This window comes from Triticum urartu, chromosome 5 (assembly GCF_003073215.2).
Source record: "Triticum urartu cultivar G1812 chromosome 5, Tu2.1, whole genome shotgun sequence".
Taxonomy (NCBI): domain Eukaryota; kingdom Viridiplantae; phylum Streptophyta; class Magnoliopsida; order Poales; family Poaceae; genus Triticum; species Triticum urartu.
The window spans coordinates 423,589,258-423,603,593 of NC_053026.1; positions in this window are offsets into that span (position 1 = coordinate 423,589,258).

Sequence of the window (14,336 nt, forward strand, 5' to 3'; positions counted from 1 at the left end):
GCTTGGAGATGCGTGACAAATCTTCAGACTGCACACTGTCTTCAGGAGGTGCAGTAGCCAGTGGCTTCACCCGTGAGATTTTTGGTGCTGAGGCAGGCATTGAAGCTTTAGGCTTCTTCAGTTTCTGTGGCTTTGGTGGTGCAGGCGCTTCATCAGATTCAGCGTCATCTGCAGGCTCATCCACGGCTGTCCCTTGAACCATGATATGAGTGATGAGACCTTCCAGGTTGTAGAAGGGCCCAACAAGATTGGGTTTAGCTTCGCGGGTGCCATCGGCACGGGGAGCAGAAGGGCCAGGGTTGAAGTCTAGTCCCAATGACTTCTTGTTTTGCTTAGACGAATTCTTGGCAAATTGGAAGTTGCGTTTGAACAGATTGTCGTCATGACACCATAGCAATGACGATGGGTGAGCATCCGCAGGTTGTGGTCCACGGACCATGCAGGGATAGAAGCCTTGTTCAATGGCTTCATCTCTGGACTTGGGTTGAAGATTTCTGTATAGGATGTCTCCCCAAGGTCGCTTGATGGCATTTTTCTCAGCATATTCCTGGGTCACAAACCGGTACTTGAACCATTGTTCTGCCCAATATCTTCGAATCCATTGGATTTGGGTCTTGCACTGATTGTAATCCTCTTCAGGATCTGTCTTGTAAAGCTCTGAGAGGTCATCAGGCAAATCTCTTGACGTTCCCCCACGATGTTGTCTGCCACCCTTCCTTACTGATTTCTCTGCAGCCATGAACTTCAAACTGAATGGCTTCAACACGTTCAAAGGTTTCAAAGGCTTTCGCTTGCTGGACAAACAGGAACTGGCTTCGGGAGAATTTATATGATACTGTAAGAATTCTGCAAATGAATGTAGACTATGAGAACCAAGGGATTCTCCTACGGACATGTACCTGTGACAGCATTAAGGTGCGAGGGAAGGGGAAGAGGTCATATGCATTCTTAGAAGATTTTGAAGATAAATCAGTTTAGAAGACATTAACCTCATCGTGCGAAGACATTCACTCATAGATAAGGAGTTGGTTCCAGATTTGTACGAATCCACGGATCAGTACAAGTGAGGAATCTAACTACTTTGTGAAGCATAAGTGAACATACTAGGCATATTATGAGATGCAGTATGAAATAGATCCAACTTGTGTGAACAGAAACTGCTTGCGGTAGAAAGTGATGAATCTATAGGATCAAAGGGGTCGTAAAAAGGAAGTTTTATTTACCACACGAAGAACTGCTAGACAGAGTGGAAGAGGAGGCCGAGCAGTTCGATCGTCCGTGTCCTAACTTGGCGATGGAGGACACCTACGGCGACGGCGGAGAAGACGATGTCCGCGGCCGGCGTGAAGACGGCGTCGGAGAGGTCGCGGCAGCTAAGAGCTTCGTCGCCGGCGTCGTCGAGGGCTAGCGGTGGTGCTAGGGTTTGTGCGAGAGTGGAAGAAAGGATAATGACTGTGGTGAGACGTGTATTTATAGGGACAGGGGCGGCACAGTGTTATTACACAGGTGCCCCTGGCAATTCACATCTGAGGGACACATGGCCATCATGCAACATATCGGAGGTTGTTCCATGTTCCCACGCATGCCTGGATTGTCGGGTGGTCGTTCCCACTTCTCCGGGTTTCAGGTGAAGGAATTAGCATTGAAAGTGGACTTAATGTTTATCTCTGTATCTTCTGCTGACAAGGACGCAGAGAAGACATTCGATAGTTTCAAGAGAATGCATATGATTTGGAGAGATAGAGTTTGAGATAGAAAGCATAGAGAGGTTAGGGTCCGATCACATTCACTTAGTTCAAAAGATTCAACAAGAAGACATAGCTATAAGTGAATGTTGTAGAGGACAGAACACTAGTATATATATATACATATATATAATCAACATAGTGAAGATAATCATGAAGACAGGTTGAGATTGAAGCCAAACCAAATGTGAAGACATAGCAAATGCAACGCATGGGTGAAACACTTCAAACAGAAGAATTTGGTGGTGGCGTTACCCACTGTATAGGAAGTATTAGACCCAGACACGGCACACAATTATCGTGGCGCTCCGAAGTCAAATTCCACATTAATGTATTCACACTTAGAATGTATGTCTTCATTGATTGAAGATATACTTTACTTCGTGTTTTGCACATCTAAGTCATCAATATGCATAAGTGTTAGGATGTGTGCCTGATCACAGGACATTTGAGGATTCCAAGATATTTAGCTCACACCGTAACTTGCAAAATCTCTTCTCATCCAAGGGCTTGGTGAAGATATCTGCCAATTGCTCTTCAGTGTTGACGTGTATGATATCAATATCTTCCTTCACAACATGATCTCTGAGAAAGTGATGACGAATTTCAATGTGCTTTGTCTTTGAGTGCTGAACTGGGTTGTTGGCAATCTTGATGGCGCTTTCGTTGTTGCAGTAGAGTGGCACTTGCTTCAGATGAATGCCATAGTCTTTGAATGTTTGCTTCATCCATAGAAGCTGAGCGCAGCAAGATCCAGCAGCAATGTATTCAGATTCAGCAGTGGAGAGAGATACACAGTTCTGCTTCTTTGAAGACCAACATACAAGTGATCGTCCCAGAAAATGACATGTGCCTGATGTAGACTTGTGATCCACCTTGTCACCAGCATAATCAGCATCCGAGAATCCAACCAGATCAAACTCTGAGCCCTTTGGATACCATAATCCTAGTGTTAGGGTGTAAGCCAAATATCGAAGAATTCGCTTCACAGCTAAGTGATGCGATTCCTTTGGTGCCGCTTGGAATCGAGCACACGTGCAAACACTAAGAATAATATCTGGCCTAGATGCACATAGATAAAGTAAAGAACCAATCATGGAGCGGTATACCTTTTGATCGAACTCTTTACCATTGTCATCGGGACCCAGATGATGTTTGGCTGGCATTGGCATCATGAAGCCTTTGCAGTCTTGCATACCAAATTTCTTCAGGCAATCTTTGAGGTACTTCTCTTGAGATATGAAGATGCCGTTGTGTTGCTGACGTATTTGAAGACCAAGGAAGAACTTCAGCTCACCCATCATGGACATCTGATATTGCTCTTGCATCATATATCCAAACTCTTCACTGTATTTTCTGATTGGTGTAGCCAAAGATAATGTCATCCACATATATTTAGCACACAAACAGTTCACCATCATATGTCTTCGTGAAGAGAGTGGGGTCGAGGGAACCAGATTTGAAGCCTTTGCTCTTCAGGAAGTCTTTGAGTGTGTCATACCAAGCCCGAGGGGCTTGTTTGAGGCCATACAGTGCCTTGTTGAGCTTGTACACCATGTCAGGATGTTTTGGATCTTCAAAGCCAGGCGATTGTGCAACATACACTTCTTCTTCAATCTTGCCATTGAGAAAAGCGCTCTTCACACCCATTTGATATAGAAGTATGTTATGATGATTCGCATAGGCCAGCAGTATGCGTATGGCTTCAAGTCTAGCCACAGGAGCAAATGTTTCATCGAAGTCAATCCCTTCAACTTGAGTGTACCCTTGAGCAATGAGAGAGCTTTGTTTCTAACAACTTGACCATGCTCATCTTGCTTGTTGCGATATATCCATTTGGTGCCTATTATATTGTGCTTGCGAGGATCAGGACGCTTAACCAGTTCCCATACATTATTCAGCTCAAACTATTGAAGCTCTTCTTGCATAGCTTGAATCCATTTAGGTTCCATGAAGGCTTCTTTGACTTTCTTGGGTTCAGATATTGAGACGAATGCGAAGTGCCCACAGAAATTTGCTAGTTGTGTTTCCCTTGAACGAGTGAGTGGACCTGGTGCATTGATGCTATCAATTATTCTCTTGATCTGTACTTCATTTGCAACACGAGGATGTACAGGATGAAGATTTTGCTCTTGCTGATCATTGTCATCATTAGAGGGATTGTCTTCAGGCTGAGCATTGTCTTCAGGTTGATCAGGTGCAGAGATGATAAGTTCCTCTTCAGGTTGAGCTTCAGACGGTATGATTTCTCCAGTTCCCATAAGTTTGATTGATTCACTGGATGGAACTTCATCTAGCACATTTGGCAGGTGCTCTCTTTGTGAGTCGTTCATCTCATCAAACCGCACATCCACTGTTTCAACCACTTTATAGTGAAAAAGGTTGAAGACTCTGTAGGAGTGCGAATCCTTTCCATATCCAAGCATAAAACCCTCATGTGCTTTTGGTGCAAATTTTGAAGTGTGATGTGGATCCTTGATCCAGCACCTGGCGCCAAATACTCTGAAGTAACTGACATTTGGCTTCTTGCCAGTAAGGAGCTCATAGGATGTCTTGTTCAGAAGCTTGTGAAGATAAACACGGTTGATGATATGGCATGCAGTATCAATGGCTTCCGGCCAGAATTTTCTTGGAGTCTTGTATTCATCAAGCATCGTCCGACCATCTCAATAAGTGTCCTGTTCTTGCATTCGACGACGCCATTCTGCTGTGGCGTGTACGGAGATGAGAATTCATGTGTGATGCCTAAGGTATCAAGATATGTATCTAGTCTAGTGTTCTTGAATTCAGTGCCATTGTCACTTCTGATGTGCTTTATCTTGGCACCATAGTTGTTCATTGCTCGACTGGCGAAGCGTCTGAAGACATCCTGCACTTCAATCTTGTAGAGGATTATATGCACCCAAGTATATCTTGAATAATCATCAACAATGACAAAGCCATAGAGACAAGAAGTAGTAGTAAGAGTTGAGTAATGAGTGGGACCGAAAAGATCCATGTGGAGCAGTTCGAAGGGTTGAGTCGTTGTCATGATTGTCTTCGAGGGATGCTTGGCCCTCGTCATCTTTCCTGCTTCACAGGCACCGCATAAGTGATCCTTCTTGAACTTGACGCCCTCGATGCCTATGACATGCTTCTTCCTTGCAAGGGTGTGGAGGTTCCTCATGCCAGCATGCCCTAGCCTTCGATGCCAGAGCCGGCATTCAGAAGCTTTTTCTAGAAGACATACTGCAAGTTGTGGTCCTGCTGAGAAATCTACCACATACAAATCATCTTTCCGATACCCTTCAAACACTAGAGACTTGTTAGATTCCATTAGTACAAGGCAACGATATTTTTCAAACATCACAATCATGTTTAAATCGCAAAGCATTGAGACGGACATTAAGTTGAAACCAAGGGATTCAACAAGCATGACTTTATCCATGTGTTGATCCTTTGAGATTGCAACTCTACCTAGACCCAATACCTTGCTTTTACCAGTGTCAGCAAATGTGATGTGACTTTTGTCAGATGGACGTAAAGTTGAGTCCATGAGAAGGCTTCGCTTGCCAGTCATGTGATTTGTACACCCACTATCAATAATCCATTCTGAAGCAGCTGGTGTCGTACCCTATAGTGCAGTTAGGGGGATAGGCTTCACGAAGAGAATTGTGAAGCAAAAACAGTTGACGAACCAGTGGATTATTAAAGCTTAGATCGAGATTAGGACTGATAGGGCAAGTAGCAAGCGATTCAGGAACAAAGTACATAATAAGACCATTTGGGCATTTGATCTTGCGCCCTACAAGATGTTTAAGGTCCCCAGCAATAGCGTCAGACGATTTTGGTTTTCGGCTGGAGACCTTTCCCTGCAAAAGAGAGTTAAGCTTTCTTAGCCACCCACATCTTCAAGGGTGGCTTCGAAGCAATGAGTCTAAGTGCAGCATCTGAGAACTTTGGCTTTGGAGCCCTAGCAAAAAGTCTTGCAGGTGGACAATAGTACTCATAAGAATAAGCAGAATAGTTCTTGGTCTTATGAACATGGCGGTTTGATGAACCGCGCTCATATTCATAGGCCTGAGTATGGCTTCCCTGCAAAACATTTGCGTTAGTGCGACTCGGGTGAGTCCTCTGTCTGTATGAAGCCTTTGGACCATATGAAGCCTGTGGTTTGGGGTTTGTCTTCTTCACCTATGGTGTCATGATGACATTCACAGGAAGATTCTCCAAACACCTTTTCTGCACCCAGATCTTCTTCATAGGTGGTCCATTCCTTCAGTTAGTACCAATATACCTGGCAAACACTTCACCATCCTGATTCTTAAACAGTTTATAGTTTGCATCAAAGGATTCATCAATAAGAATGGGGTTAGCACAAGTGAAGCCAGATAGGGTGGATGGATCCGCTGAAGGTTCCTTTGCAGCAACCCATGTGGTTTTGGGGTACTGCTCAGGTTTCCAGTAAGAGCCATCAGCATTCATTTTCCTTTCGAACCCAACACCCTCTTTCCTAGGGTTTCGGTTCAGGATCTGCCTTTTGAGGACATCACATAGTGTCTGATGCCCTTTGAGACTTTTGTACATCCCTGTTTCAAGCAGTGTCTTCAACCTAGCATTGTCATCAGCAATAGCAGTGGTACCCTCGGCAAAGGGGTTAGTTACCACATCAACAGTTGAAGATATTGCAATAGTTGCAGCAGTAGAACATTCAGCAACAGAAGTAGCGTTATCACGCTCAATGCATTTAAGACATGGTGGTTCAAATCCTTCCTGAGCTGAACTGATCTGTTCGGCGCGAAGTGACTCGTTTTCCTTTTGAAGATCTTCATGAGCCGCTCTCAATTTCTCAAGATCTTTCTTCATTTGAAGATAATCATAGGAAAGATTTTCATGAGTTGTTGAGAGCGTTTCATGACGACTTTCAAGTTCCTCATACTTAACATGAAGATTTTTTATGTCTTTAATTAAGGACTGAGATCAAGTCATTTCAGCGTCCAACAGGTCATCGCTTTTGTCTAACAGTTTTTGAATATGTTCCATAGCTTTCTGTTGTTTAGTGGCAAGGGAAGCAAGTTTTGCATAGCTGGGTCCAAATTCATCACTAGATTCATCATCACTGGATTCAGATAGACAGCATTCAATTACCTTAGCATCTTTTGCCATAAGGCATGGTGCAGAAGATGATGATTCTGGTTCGAATGTCATCGCTTTGAGAGATTCCTTAAAGTCCTCAAACCAAGGATCATGACGAGTTCGATGACCTTCATAGACCTCAGAGAGACAGTCCCAGATAAGCTTCGCATGATCGAGATGCATGATATTCCTAAACTGATTTTGAGACAGACAGGAGCAGATGACGTCCTTCGCCGTGAGGTTGAGAAGAGTGTACTTGCGAATGTCATTAGCTTCCGCCATCTTGCACAGATCGGTCAGGCCAATCTCAGTGACGGTCCACAACTCGCTGTTTGTCGCCATGAGGCGCTTCTTCATCATGGCCTTCCACTTGGGATACTCGTGACCGTCAAAGATGGGGCATGACACAGTCTTCATTCCTATGGTCGACATAACTAAAACTCCAGGCGGTTAAACCAAAATCACACAGAACAAGGGAGTACCTTGCTCTGATACCAATTGAAAATGCGTTATATCGACTAAAGGGGGGGGTGAATAGGCGATTTTTATGAAAGTCAGTTTTGAAGACAAATGATAGAAATGAACCTATTACCATGCAGCGGAAGGTAGACTACACTAAGCAGACCATAGTCAAGTATCCGATGAAGTGAAAGCACAATGACTAATAGCAGCTAGGTAGTAAAGATCAGGTACACAGTGAAGACAAATGGATAATGCAAATAGGCACTGACTTCACAAGAGCCAACTGTAAATAAAGAGATGGGAAGGATAGAACCAGTGTGCGGGATGAAGACAAAGGTTTGGTAGACCAGTTCCAACTGCGGTGACAGTTGTACGTCTGGTTAGGGCGGATAGGTATTTAAACCTGAGGACACACAGTCCCGGACACCTAGTCCTGAACCGCAGCTCAGGACACTTAGTCCTCACCGTATTCCCCTTGAGCTAAGGTCACACAGACCTCGCCCAATCACTCTGGTAAGTCTTCAAGGTAGACTTCCAAACCTTCACAGACTTCGTTCACCGGCGATCCACAATGACTCTTGGAGCATCAGAACGCGACGCCTAACCGGCTGGAGGATTCACAGTCCTCAAGTGTAATAAGTCTTCAGATCACACAGACAGGAAGACTTAAGTGATGCCTAACACTCTTTGGCTCTGGGTGTTTAGGGCTTTTTCCTCGCAAGGAATTCTCTCTCAAAGGTTTCGAGGTGGGTTGCTCTCAAACGACAAAAGCCGTACTCTAACTCTAAGCAGCCGGCCGTTTATGGTTGTAGGGGGTGGGCTATTTATAGCCACTAGGCAACCCGACCTGATTTGTCCAAAATGACCTTGGGTCACTAAGGAACTGACACATGTTCCAATGGTCAGATTTCAAACACACACGGCAACTTTACTTGGGCTACAAGCAAAGCTGACTTATCCAACTCTGGACAAGATTTGCTCTCATAGTCTTCACTCGAAGACATAGGATTTTGGTTAAGCATCACTTCAGTCATTCTGACTGGTTCTCTTGGACCCCACTTAACATTACAGTGGTTCCTATGACTCAACAAAGAAAAACACAGAACGACGAAACTGCTAAGTCTTCGCGCTCCATAGTCTTCACGCGATGTCTTCTCTTGTCATAGTCTTTAATGTGAATGTCTTCACATACCACCTTTGACTTCAATGTCTTCATACATTTTTAGGGGTCATCTCTGGTAGGAAAACCGAATCAATGAGGGACTTCTACCTGTGTTATCCTGCAATTCTCACAAACACATTAGTCCCTCAACTAGGTTTGTCGTCAATACTCCAAAACTAACTAGGGGTGGCACTAGATGCACTTACACAACTTTCTTTTTTCTCGCACACGAGTATTTTACGCGCTTCATCTGCGTTGTGTGTTTCCCCCGCCCAAGTTTCAAGTTTCACAGCGAAATTTTCATTCGGCGCGCGATTTTAGAATTTATTCCTCCAACCACATCCCCACCCTCAGTATCCCCCCCTCGCGCCTCCCCCAACCAGCATCTCAAACCGCCGCCGCCGCAACCACAACTTCAACCACATCCATGTTCTGCTCGGATCCAGTCAGGTAACCCACTGATACGTCACCATCGTATCTATAATTTTTTATTGTTCCATGCCAATATTCTACAACTTTCATATACTTTTGGGAACTTTTTATACTATTTTTGGGACTAACATATTGATCCAGTGCCCAGTGCCAGTTCCTGTTTGTTGCATGTTTTTTGTTTCACAGAAAATCCATATCAAACGGAGTCCAGACGGAATTAAAATGGAGGGAGATTTTTTTTGGAATATATGTGAATTTTGGGAAGTGAAATCAACGCGAGACGATGCTCGAGGGGCCCACAAGGCAGGGGGGGCGCGCCCCTGACCCTCATGGGCCCCTCGTAAGGCAGTTGCTGCTATTCTTTTGCCGCAAGAAAGCTAATTTTCAGAAGAAAAAAATCTTGGCGACGGTTTTAGTCAAATCGGAGTTACGGATCTCCATATATATACAAAATGGTGAAAGGGCAGCCAGGGGGAACGCAGAAACAGAGAGAGACAGAGAGATGGATCCAATCTCGGAGGGACTCCCGCCCTTCACATTCCATGGAGGCCATGGACCAGAGGGGAAACCCTTCTCTCATCTAGGGGGAAGGTCAAGGAAGAAGAAGAAGAAGGGGCTCTCTCTCCCCCTCGCTTCTGGTGGCGCCGGAGTGCCACAGGGGGCCATCATCATCACCACAATCTTCACCAACAACTTCACCGCCATCATCACCAACTCTTCCCCCCCCCCCTCTATGCAGCGGTGTAACCCCTCTTTTACCCGCTGTAATCTCTACTTAAACATGGTGCTCAACGCTATATATTATTTCCCAATGATGTATGGCTATCCTATGATGTTTGAGTAGATCCGTTTTGTCCTATGGGTTATTTGATGATCGTGATTGGTTTGATTTGCATGTTTTATTATTGGTGATGTCTTATGGTGCTCTCCGTGTCGCGCAAGCGTGAGGGATTCCCGCTGTAGGGTTTGCAATATGTTCATGATTTGCTTATGGTGGGTGGCGTGAGTGACAAAAGCACAGACCCGAGTAAGTAGGTTGTTTGCGTATGGGATAAAGAGGACTTGATACTTTAATGCTATGGTTGGGTTTTACCTTAATGATCTTTAGTAGTTGCGGATGCTTGCTAGAGTTCCAATCATTAGTGCATATGATCCAAGTAGAGAAAGTATGTTAGTTATGCCTCTCCCTCATATTGCAATAATGATTACCGGTCTAGTTATCGATTGCCTAGGGACAAATAACTTTCTCGTGACAACAAGCTCTCTACTAAAACTAACTTAGTTATTTCTTTATCTAAACAGCCCCTACTTTTTATTTACGCGCTCTTTATTATCTTACAAACCTATCCAAAAATAGCTGCAAAGTACTTCTAGTTTCATACTTGTTCTAGGTAAAGTGAACGTTAAGTGTGCGTAGAGTTGTATCGGTGGTCGATAGAACTTGAGGGAATATTTTTTCTACCTTTAGCTCCTCATTGGGTTCGACACTCTTACTTATTGAAAGAGGCTACAATTGATCCCCTATACTTGTGGGTTATCAAGACCTTTTTCTGGCGTCGTCGCCGGGGAGTCATAGCGTGGGGTGAATATTCTCGTGTGTGCTTGTTTGCTTTATCACTAAGTAATTTTTATTTGCTGTTCTAAGTTGTTCTCTATCTTTAGTTATGGATATGGAACACGAAATACCAAAAAATTAGGTTTACTTTCTACTCATGGAGATGGGGAACCTCCTAAAACCCTCGATGCTCATTATGTGAAAGATTGTAGCGACCAGACCTCAAACAGTCTGATCTCTGTGCTTCAGTGTCATCCCTGGATCAGTAATGCTGACACGCACAGTACCTGAAGGATTTATAGCAGAGTAGCAATCACACACTTATTACAACGAGTGTCTCAAAAGAGAACTTATTACAAATAATATGGCTTAAGGCCATCTAATAACGATAACAACGGAAGGCTTGGAAGATAAGTGAGTCCATCAACTCCAACGGCATCACTGAGTATAGAACCACGACCTAAAGGCACCTTACTCATCGTCTGAAAAGTCTGCAACATGAACGTTGCAGCCCGAAAACGGGTCAGCACATGGAATATGCTGGCAATGTAACACAGAGAGTAATGAATAGAAATAGGCTATACTACATGCATATATGGCTGGTAGAAAGCTCTATGGTTACAGTTTTGCGTAAAGCCAATTTTTCCCTACTTCAAAGGAATAAATCTTATTTAACTATCATGGTAGTTGTTAAACATTGATAGCGTAGACACCCTCTCAATCCCAATTAAACATCATCATTAAAACCCAACAAAATTAATTAAAGTCACATGACGAGATTCACATGATAATCCAAGTACTAGATACTCAAGACGTCCATAACCGGGGACACGGCTAACCATGATTAGTTTGTACACTCTGCAGAGGTTTGCGCACTTTTCCCCACAAGACTCGATTTCCTCCATTGGGATTCTCGCACTACATGGTGTTTGAGAAACGGATGACCGAGACATAGTCTTTCAGAAGCGCTAGCACCTTACGATCGGGTAGACCGTTACACCTACTTTCCCCTACATCTGCTAGTCTACCACTATAAGAGTTCACACGACTTAATCAACTATGCTAGAGCCCATAGTAGCTTGTGGCTGCACACGGAAGTTTCTAGTATGAAATAATCTCATGATCCCTTTGAGCCTGGGTGGCGGTCCATAAAAAAACAGGCAATCGCTGGAATACCCAGGTGCCTCAATCCACCCAGATGTGTATTAAAGTTGCCACCTGAAATAAACCATTAATTAACAATCTCACATCTGTCATGGATACACTCACCCAATCCACGTCTACTAGCATAGCATGGCAATATAAGCAAACGTAGAAGTAACTCCCAAGTGTTTGATAATAAAACAGGTAATAGGTACTACCTCATCTACTTTCCCAAAACCCAACAATTTAATTAGATCCTAATCATGCAATGTTTGAGGATTGATCTAATGCAATAAAACTGGGTAGTAAGAGGTATGATCAAAGTGTTACTTGCCTTGCTGATGATCCGTGAAACCTAGAGATTCGAAGTAGCAAGCGGCGCACTCCGGGTACTCTATCGCAAACAAACAAGCACACAATAAGCACTCATCTAAAGCACGGGTAAAACTCGAATAAGAGATCTAACCAGAAATTTCAACTTAAGAACTCAGGTTTGCGAAAAGAAACAAATCGAACGAAACAACGAAAATCAAACAGCAAAAGAAACAAGCTTCGTTTACTAATCTTGATCTAAGTCAAATTTTACAGAAGCAAAAACTTGTTTGAGTTGGTCAAACGGAAAGAGGGTTTCGAGACGAAACTCTAGGCGCTTGAATCGCCTGATTCCGATAAACGAGCGAAAAGTTAAACTAAAACGAAAATCGGATCAGAAATCGCGATCAGAAATAATCGCGAAAAATCCGAGAAAAAGAAAAAACGACGAACAGGCTAACGAACGAACGTTCGCTGTCTGCGGCTAAACGACGAAAACCGTTCGTTAAAACAAACGTGCGGACGAACGTCCGCTAAATAAACTAATCCGGGAAAAAAAATAAACTGATCTAAATAAAGAAAACGACCGCGGTTTTTATAAAAAAACCGGGAAGTTGACCGGTGAAGACCGGCGGCGGCGGCGGCGAACTCCAGCGGGGCGGCCGCGGCAGCTACCTCCGGCGGGGCGGCGGCGGTCGGCGGCGGCGGCTCGGGGCAGCGGCGGCTAGGCTTAGGGCGGGGCTGGGTGGCTCGGGGCTCGGCTCCCCCGGCTTATAAAGGTTGTCCGGGCTAGAGTACGGGTCGGGTACGACCCGGCTAGGTCGGTTTTTTTTAATTGTTTCGCGCAGAAAAACAAATAAAAGAATTACTAAACAGACTCCAAAAATCCCGAAATAAATTTTCCCTGACTTCTAAAATCAAGCCGGACAAGGTGAACATTTATTTGGGGCCTAAATGCAATTTTGAAAAACGCACATTTTTCCTAAATTCAAATAAAACAGCGAAAAACTCCAAAAATAAAATCTTATTTGATTTTTTATTAAATCCTCAATATTCCTTTAATTTGGTAAAGTCGTTTTATTCCCTCTCACTTATTTTTATAATTGGAATTATTGAAGATAAAATAATTAAATCAAATGATCCTGTTTTCAAAATTTGAGAAAACCCCAAATATGAAAATAACGAAATCCCCAACTCTCTCCATGGGTCCTTGAGTTGCGTAGGATTTCTAGGATCAAGCCAAAATGAAAATAAAATATGATATGCAATGATGATCTATGTATAACATTCCAAATTGAAAATTTGGGATGTTACAAACCTACCCCCCTTAAGATGAATCTCGCCCTCGAGATTCGGGTTGGCTAGAAAATAGGTGAGGGTGGTCCTTCAGCAGATCTTCCTCTCGCTCCCAGGTGGCTTCATCCTCGGTGTGGTGGCTCCACTGAACTTTGCAAAACCTGATAACCTTGTTGCGGGTGACTCGGCTGGCATATTCGAGAATCTTGACTGGTTTCTCCTCGTAGGTCAAATCACTATCCAACTGAATCGCTTCCAGCGGCACTGTATCTCTTAGTGCTGTATCAGCCATCTCTGCGTGGCACTTTTTCAACTAGGAAACGTGGAACACATCGTGAACTCCTGACAATCCTTCGGGCAACTCCAACTTGTAAGCAACTTCTCCCATATGCTCCAAAACTTTGTATAGTCTCGCAAAACGTGGCGCTAATTTTCCCTTAACTCCAAAGCGCTTAACTCCTCGAAGTGGGGATACACAAAGATAAACTCTGTCTCCGACTTCGTAAATTGTCTCCTTGCGTTTAGAATCTGCATAGCTCTTCTGCCTGGACTGGGCTACCTTGAGCCTATCGCGAATCAACTTCACTTTCTGTTCAGACTCCTTAATCACATCTGGTCCAAACAACTGGCGGTCTCCAACTTCATCCCACAACAATGGTGTTCTGCACCATCTTCCATACAAGGCTTCAAAAGGGGCCATCTTCAAACTGGATTGATAACTATTGTTGTAAGAGAACTCCGCATATGGCAAGTTGTCATCCCAACTAGATCCATAATCTAGCGCACAAGCTCTCAGCATATCCTCCAAAATCTGATTGACTCTCTCGGTCTGTCCATCGTCCTGCGGATGAAAAGTTGTACTGAACTCTAGCCTGGTACCCAAAGTTTCGTGCAACTGATTCCAGAACTTTGAGGTAAACTGGGTTCCTCTATCTGATACAATGCTCCTCGGAACTCCATGCAGACATACGATCCTAGTCATGTATATCTTTGCCAACTTAGCACTGGTGTAAGTGGTCTTTACTGGGATGAAATGAGCTACCTTCGTCAAGCGATCGACTACAACCCATATCAAGTCATAGCCTGAGCGGGTCCTGGGTAATCCCGTGATAAA